Here is a 7,794-nt window from a genome sequence, read left to right on the forward strand (position 1 = left end):
GTATAAGGTGTGCAAAAATACATTTATAAAAACAATCAAATGGTGCATTGTAAACCATAAATCACGAGTTAATATATGAAAAAAATCAAAGGATTCCTGGTTCGGTTCCAAGTTCGGTTATAGGTTCAGTTCCACAGTTCGGTTCTGCGGTTCGGATCCACGGTTCGATTATATGAATCGGTTCACGATTCGATTCGGTTCTACATACCCCTAAACTGAAAACCGAACCGATGTAATCGGTTCTTTGATTTTTGGAACAGGAACCGGAACCGGTGCACTCTAGAACTGGACCAAACCGGACCATTTGGTCGGTTTCGATTCGGTTCCACGGTTCTACCAGTTCAGTGTACACCCCTAGTTTAAATGGGATTAATTGGGAGCAAGTTTTAAGATTATCATTACAATGTCCTGTTTGGGACTCAAATAAGGTGGACTCAAATAAGGTATGAGTTGTGAAGCCCTTTCTTAGAATCAATGCCTTGGCAAAAATTTCTACAATCTACTTTAAGTTTTACGTGGCTAGTGGTCGGTGATATGTGAACCCCACCATGATGTATATGTTTTATCCATGCTATTCATCCATTTTTAAATATATTTTTAGGGCTAGATCGCAAAAATGAAGTAAATATAAATCTCAAGTAGACCACACCATAGGAAAATAGTAATGATTGAATTACACCATTAAAAACCTCCTAGGGCCAATTGTGCGGTCCACTTGAGATTTGGATCAAATTCATTTTTGGGCTCACACCATAAAATGACATGGAAGATTGGGTGGACGGCATGGATGAGACACATACATTATGGTGAGGCCCACAGAACACCGATCGTTAGTGGTAAGATGAGTAGCCAATCTGTTTCCAAACATGAAGTGGGATGGCCTCAGCCATGGGATTATAAGACAATCCCGGACACAATGTAATCATTACATTTTGGTAACTCCATCCCACTTAAACCCATCTAATCTCATGCTCCAAACACCCATCTTAAATTTCGGAAAACTTCCCAAAATGATCTTGGAAAATGAATGGATGGTGTGGATACATAAAAAATTTGTTAATGCTCCAAACACCCCTCTTAAATTTTGGAAAACTTTCCAAAATGATCTTGGAAAATGATTGGACGGTGTGGATACATAAAAAAATTGTTAGTGTGGCCCACACATTAGGAGAAACACCCACTGAGGTGGTAACGGATTGGCTACTCCCATTGACATCGGCAAATGGCTGATGGTCAGTGTTATGTGGGCCCCATCATGATGTATGTGTTTCATCCATGCCATCCATTTATTTTCAGAGATCATTTTACTGTAGAAGTCCAAAAATAAGATATATCCAATTCTCAAGTAGACCACGTTATAAGAAACAATGTTGAATGAGGGTTGACCATTAAAAACATTTTGGGGGCTATAAAAGTTTTGGATCAAGCTTATCTTTGTTTTTTCTCTTCATCTGGGTGTGTATGACCTAATCAATTGGTTGGATGTCAAATGAACATTATAGTGGGCCTTAGGAGGATCTTAATGGTGGAAATCCAATCGCTATTGTTTTCATGTGGTGTGGTCCACTTGAGATTTATATCCCTTTCATTTTTAAAATAGAGCCATAAAATGATCTTTAAAAATGGATTAACGGAATGGATGAAACATATACATCATGGTGGGGCCCACATAGCAATGACCACCCGCCACCGAGCCGGTGGCAGGGGAGTAGCAAATCCGTTTCCCGCTGAGGTATTCACATTCCATTAGCGGTAGCGAGGTCTGTGGGCCCTGAAAGGATGAGTGTCCTATTCACACCGCCATCCATCCTTCTTTATTTTTGAAATTATTTTATGTTATGATCCCAAAAAGAGACGTATCTAAATATCATATGACCCCGTCATAGGAAAGAGCGGTGATGGAACACTTCTCATTAAAAGCGGAGCTGATTGGCTAGTGTACTTCACACCGTCAATGTCGCTAGTATAATGACGTCAGCTAATTCGGTGGGTCGATCGTAAGGCATATGTTATATCCAAACTATTCTATCCATTTGGTGAGCTTAATTAAGGCTTGACATAAAAAAACGTAAGACATATCTAACTATCAATTGGACTACACTGTAGAACACGGTGAGGGATTGGACATCTACAATTGAAGCACTTTTTAGGTTACAAAAGTTTGTCATCAATATAAAATTTGTTTTTGCTCTTCATTCAGGTATTTTATTTGTGACCTTATGAATAGATTGGATGGAAAGTAACAGTTATGGTGGGCCTATCATGAATTGCTTAACGGTGAAAATCATTACCAATGCTGCTATTTGTGGTGTGGTTCATATGATCTTTGGATGTGATTCATTTTTTAGATAGTGCTCTAAAATAATCTCTAAAAATAAATTAACAGTCTAGATATAATAAATACATCAGTGTGGGGGCTATGTAACTTTGATCTCCTTTGAACCGTTCGTACAACAAAACCGAAGCAGATTGGCTGGTGTACCACACACTAGCCATATAGCTGGTGTATTGATGTAAGCAATTTCTGTGGGTCACATCATGAGGTATGTGTTATATCCAAACCGTTCATCCATTTGGCGAGCTTGTCCTAAGGCTTGAGATGAAAAATAAAATAGATTTAAAGATAAAGTGGACCATACTACAAAAAGTAGTGGGAGATTAAACGTCTACCATTGAAACCCTTTTGGAGGTTACATAAGTTTTGGATCAACGTGAAATTTGTTTTTCCTCTTCATACAAGTATTTGTGATCTTATGAAAAGATTGGATGAAAAAAAACGTTATGGTGGGCCCTATAAATATTTTAATGGTGAAAATCATTATCCTACTGCTATTTTTGGTGTGGTCCATTTGAGCTTTGGATATGATTAATTTTTTTGAGGAATGCTCTAAAATAACTTTGAAAAATTGATGAACGATGTGGATATAATAAATACGTCGTTGCAGGGCTAATGTAACTTTGATCCCCTCTTAACTCTTAGGGCCGGTTTGATTTTCCAAATCCCTGGGAAATGCCCTTAAATGGTAATAATTATTTCCCTCCCTAATTGCTGCACTCTTCTACACTCTTCCCCACAATTGATTTGATGGCCTACTTTTTTGGTGTAACAAAGGCAAATATTGTAAAATATTTGTGGGTCCTACCATGATGCATATCATATATCTACACCGTTCATCCATTATGTTAGATGAATTTATAATATAAGCCAAAAAATGAAGCATATCCAAAGTTGAAGTAGACCATGCCATAGAAAAATGTGAATCAAATACTTATGGTTAAAAACTTTCCAGGGCCACTGTTTCTTTTGGTAAGGGCTAGTTGAGTGTTGAATCTACCTCAATTTTTATCTCGTATCTTAAGATGTTGTGGTAAAATGGATGGACGGAACAAATATGTCATATACATCAAGATGGGGTTCAAAAATTTAAACTATGTTCTTTTGAACCGGTTTCCAAGAATAAAATTCCCATAAATATTCAAACGGGTGAAAAGGTAATAATCAACAATTTCCATGGTATTTACCGTTTCTAGGTGAAACGATGAAAATCAAACAGGCCCTTGGTAAAACTCGGAGCTCCAGGAGCGTCGACACTAGTTTTCGCACATACACTAGCTATATAGTGGTAGACCAGCTAATCCGCTTCCTCGTACGGCTAGTAGCTCGAGGAGCGTCACTGCAATGCGGATTTCTGTAGGAAGCCTTTCGCAGGAAGTTCCCGTGCTAGAAACTCGGTGGCGCTCAACACGATGTTTTTAAGAAATCTACCCTTACCCATCCTTTTTTCGGAGATATTTTTAGGATAATATGCCAAAAATTAACATATCCAATACTGAACTCAGCCCAAACGATATTATTAACGATATGGATTTAATGTTAGCGTCACTTTCTACTTCAAAGAGTTTTCAACGGTAGGAATTTTCCTATCCACCTTTTACTCTAGTGCGGCCCGCTTGAGTCTTAGATCCTTCTCATTTATGGTCTCAAGTCCTAAAGCGAGCTCAGAAAACGGACGTAAATTATTTTCTTGTGGTGAGCCTAAGGAAGTTTTAAACGGTGGGAATTCAATCTCCACTATTTTCTTGTGGCGTGGTCTACTCTAGATTTCGATCTCCCTAATTTTTGGATTCGATGCTCTATAATAATCCGAATATATATATATATATATATATATATATATATATATATATATAAACGGCTTGGATGATAAACAGATTTATCATGCGGGGCCCACAAGCATTTTGAGTAGCCACGTTGCTCTTGACCCGTGAGTTCGCAATCCGCATCACACGAGACCCGACTTATCTGGACCCGGGAACCGGCGAGGTGGTCTTACCGTGGCCAACTCGATGTGTGCATTGTACATCCATTCCGTTCACCCGTTTTTGCAACTTGTTTTAGGGGATGATTACGGTAATGAAGCGGATAGAAATCTCACATGGACTAGAAAAAATGAAACAGTAGAAGTTATTGAATGCCTATGGTTTAAAAACTTATTAAGATCTACCATAATGGTTACATGGATGAATTTTTTTTTTATATAAAAAAAGCCCAGATCCAAAACTTTTGTGACCTACAAAAGGTTTTTAATGACCACAGTTTCCTGTTTCCTATGATGTAGCCGACCTGAAAATTTTACAAGCTTCATTTGAGATCATGCCTTAGATAATATAGAAAAACGTATGGATGGTATGGATATACAATGCATATATTGAGGCATAGGGTCCCTCATTTTCTCTTATTGAGATTCCCACCTCTAATCACCTAGCAGATTCCGAATAGACCATTCTTTATTTGAACCGTTCCACCTGGTAATTATTTCGATTCAAATCTCAAGTGAACCACATAGCAGGGATTAAATGTCAATCATTAAAACCTTTTTGGAAACCGGAAAGGTTTTGGATTAAGTTGATATTTATGTTTTCTTTTCAATTATGTCAGTGTGATCTTATCAATAGGTTGATAACAAATAAATATTATGATGGGTCGTAGGAAGATTTTAATGCTCCTTCAGCAACCAATGTTTCATGTGATGTTGTCTGTTCTATTTTTGAGACCATGCCCTAAGATAAGGTTTTTTTTAAAAAAAAAACCCTTATAAACATTATGGATATACAACATGGGACCTTAGGTCAAAGAAACACTCACTTACAGTATTACACAGGTAACACTTAATCGACTCTGTGTACTCCACCCTATACACGTTACTTCACGAAGGTAAAGGTGGTCCATTAGTTAGGGTGCTGTGATATCATTAAATAAGTTGAGAGGTTAGAAAAGTTTGAAATTTTACGTCTTATAATAATACATTTGTTTAGTTAATTATAGCTCACTTGACTAGTTGACTGACTGGATTCTTAGATCAAGGAAATCTATGTAATGGTACATTCTGACGGATGGATTGGATGTTACTTGTCTGCTGGACTGACATATGTGATGGCCCAATTTAATATACCCTCTAGTCCGTGACATTTATAAATAACTCCCTACAGTTTGATATTTATAAATATTTCCAAACATTGAGTCTGGCATTCTCTAAGCCTTTGTTGAAATGATTTAGCATGGCAAAAATTGGAAACAAGTACTTAAGAGACATTTACTTGCATGTAAATGTTATTTGATCATATTGTCTATGATTTAGCCCATGCATCAAGTGGATGAGTACCCCAAAATTCAGGTCTATTTAATCATTAAGTTGTTTGCATGTAGAAAATAACGACATCCAAGGAAATCTTCCTAATTCATTTGGTGGCTCATGTGAAGGTTGGATCAACCTTTTCTTGGGCCTATAATCACAGTTGTAACAATGTAGAATAAGTTTAGCATATATTTTATTTAAATTTATAGCTCAGTAGTAGATAGAGTGCATTTTAATACCAAAGTCATGAGTCAAGTGCTCATACGGTGCTAGTGTGTGACCTTGCGTTACAATTTACTCGACAAAAACCTTACAGCCTATCAAGCATGTGCAACATTAGAGCTGGGCATAATTCAACCCGATCTGATCCTAACTGAAGGCCATGATCATGTCGGATCAAGTAGGCCCACTCAAATCCGATCGTACATCGAGTCGAGTTTGGATCAGTGGTCAATCCAGATTGATCGATTGATCCGATCCAATTGGATCTGATCTGATCCGGTTGGGTACCTATATAAGATGTTTTTACCTTTAAAAAAAAAATTACCTACCCTTACCCAAACGAAGCCCTAATCCCTTCTCTTTCTCTACCTGAATGAGCAGCGTCGCACGACCCGTACCCACCCATCTCGATCCGGCCACTCAGCAGGCTGGGACCCATTAGCACCATTCGTTCATCTTCTCCATTGATCAGGTAGGTACCGTAGTCCGTAGGTTTCATTTATATATATATATATATATATATATATATATATATATATATATATATATATATATATATATATATATATATATATCGTGTATTGTGGAGCGGTGGCCCGCCCTGGCTCGCTGGTGGACCGCACGAGTTCGGGACCTCGTTGGCTCGGTTGCACCGTCCCCCTGGCTCTCCTCCTTTCTCTCCCGATTTCTCTCCTCCTTTCTCTCCTTTTTTCTCTCTCGATTTCCCATCACTCCTTCTCTCTCTCTCTCTCTCTCTCTCTCTCTCTCTCTCTCCCCATTTCCCTCATGTTTTCTCCGGCTCGGCTTGGTTCAGCCCATTCCGAATCGACCGGACAGACTCAACTCGATCTGACTCGGTTTGATTTCCCTGACCAAGTCGGACTCAGTTCGGGTCAGGCCAGCAAGGATTCGGATCAGATCGAGTCAGCCCTGCTCGACTCGGTCCCGGATCGGATCGAGTTTGGTCAGGTTCTTGGAAAAATTGGATCGAGTCGAGTTCAATCCAATCTGGTCCGAATCGACTCGATGCGCACCTCCATGCAACATACAACCCATCACCACATGAGAATTACCATGTGCATAAATTAACCATATCCACTCATTGAGTGGACTAAACTTATATATATATATATATATATATATATATATAATCAATTGTTGTACATTGTTTTTTCATGGGTTCGAGTGCTCATGTGGTGAATGTGCGTGTGAGTGAATGTATGTGGAAAAAGAAAAAGAAAAGGAAAGCTTGTTATACATTGGTGATATTTTTGAAACTCCTTCCATACTTTATTAGTTACTGTAGCCTTAGCCTTAGGTATTTATAAATTATCCAAAAAGTATTTATAATATTGGGAATTGGAGGATATATATTTAAATGAGAATGTCTCACGTTCAACCGGTTGGACCACGAATTATAATTCACTCAAAAGAAAACTTACAGCCTATTAAGCACATGGAACATCCAACCCGTCTAATAGGTTCAACACCATATGAGGATTGCCCTAACTGCTTTCCGACCATTCTCTTCCCGAAGTCAAACTACTACCGAGCTCTACACCAGGGCTCTATTAGGACGGGTTAAAAAATATTTGGACCGAAGGGACATGAGGAGGAATTCAATACTTCGATCTTCCTTAGGAGTACTAAGAAGAAGGCTAAAGGAAAATCAGAACTCATCAACTCGATGAATTATGACAAAGGATCGAACCTCAAGATGGGGTTTGGGGCGGATGGGGCAATTTCGAAACTGCGTTGTCGGCAGACTCCGAAGCTCCATTGGGGTAGAGCTGACTGTAAGACCATGTATGGGGGCTGACGCCTGCCCAGTGCCGGAAGGTTAAGGAAGTATTCTGACAACTTCAGGAGAAAAGGAGGCATTTACCTATTATAGAGATGGTGCGATTTGATTCATTAAAATCGGTTATATCCACTC

The sequence above is a fragment of the Magnolia sinica genome, chromosome 16 (genome assembly GCF_029962835.1).
Source record: "Magnolia sinica isolate HGM2019 chromosome 16, MsV1, whole genome shotgun sequence".
NCBI lineage: Eukaryota > Viridiplantae > Streptophyta > Magnoliopsida > Magnoliales > Magnoliaceae > Magnolia > Magnolia sinica.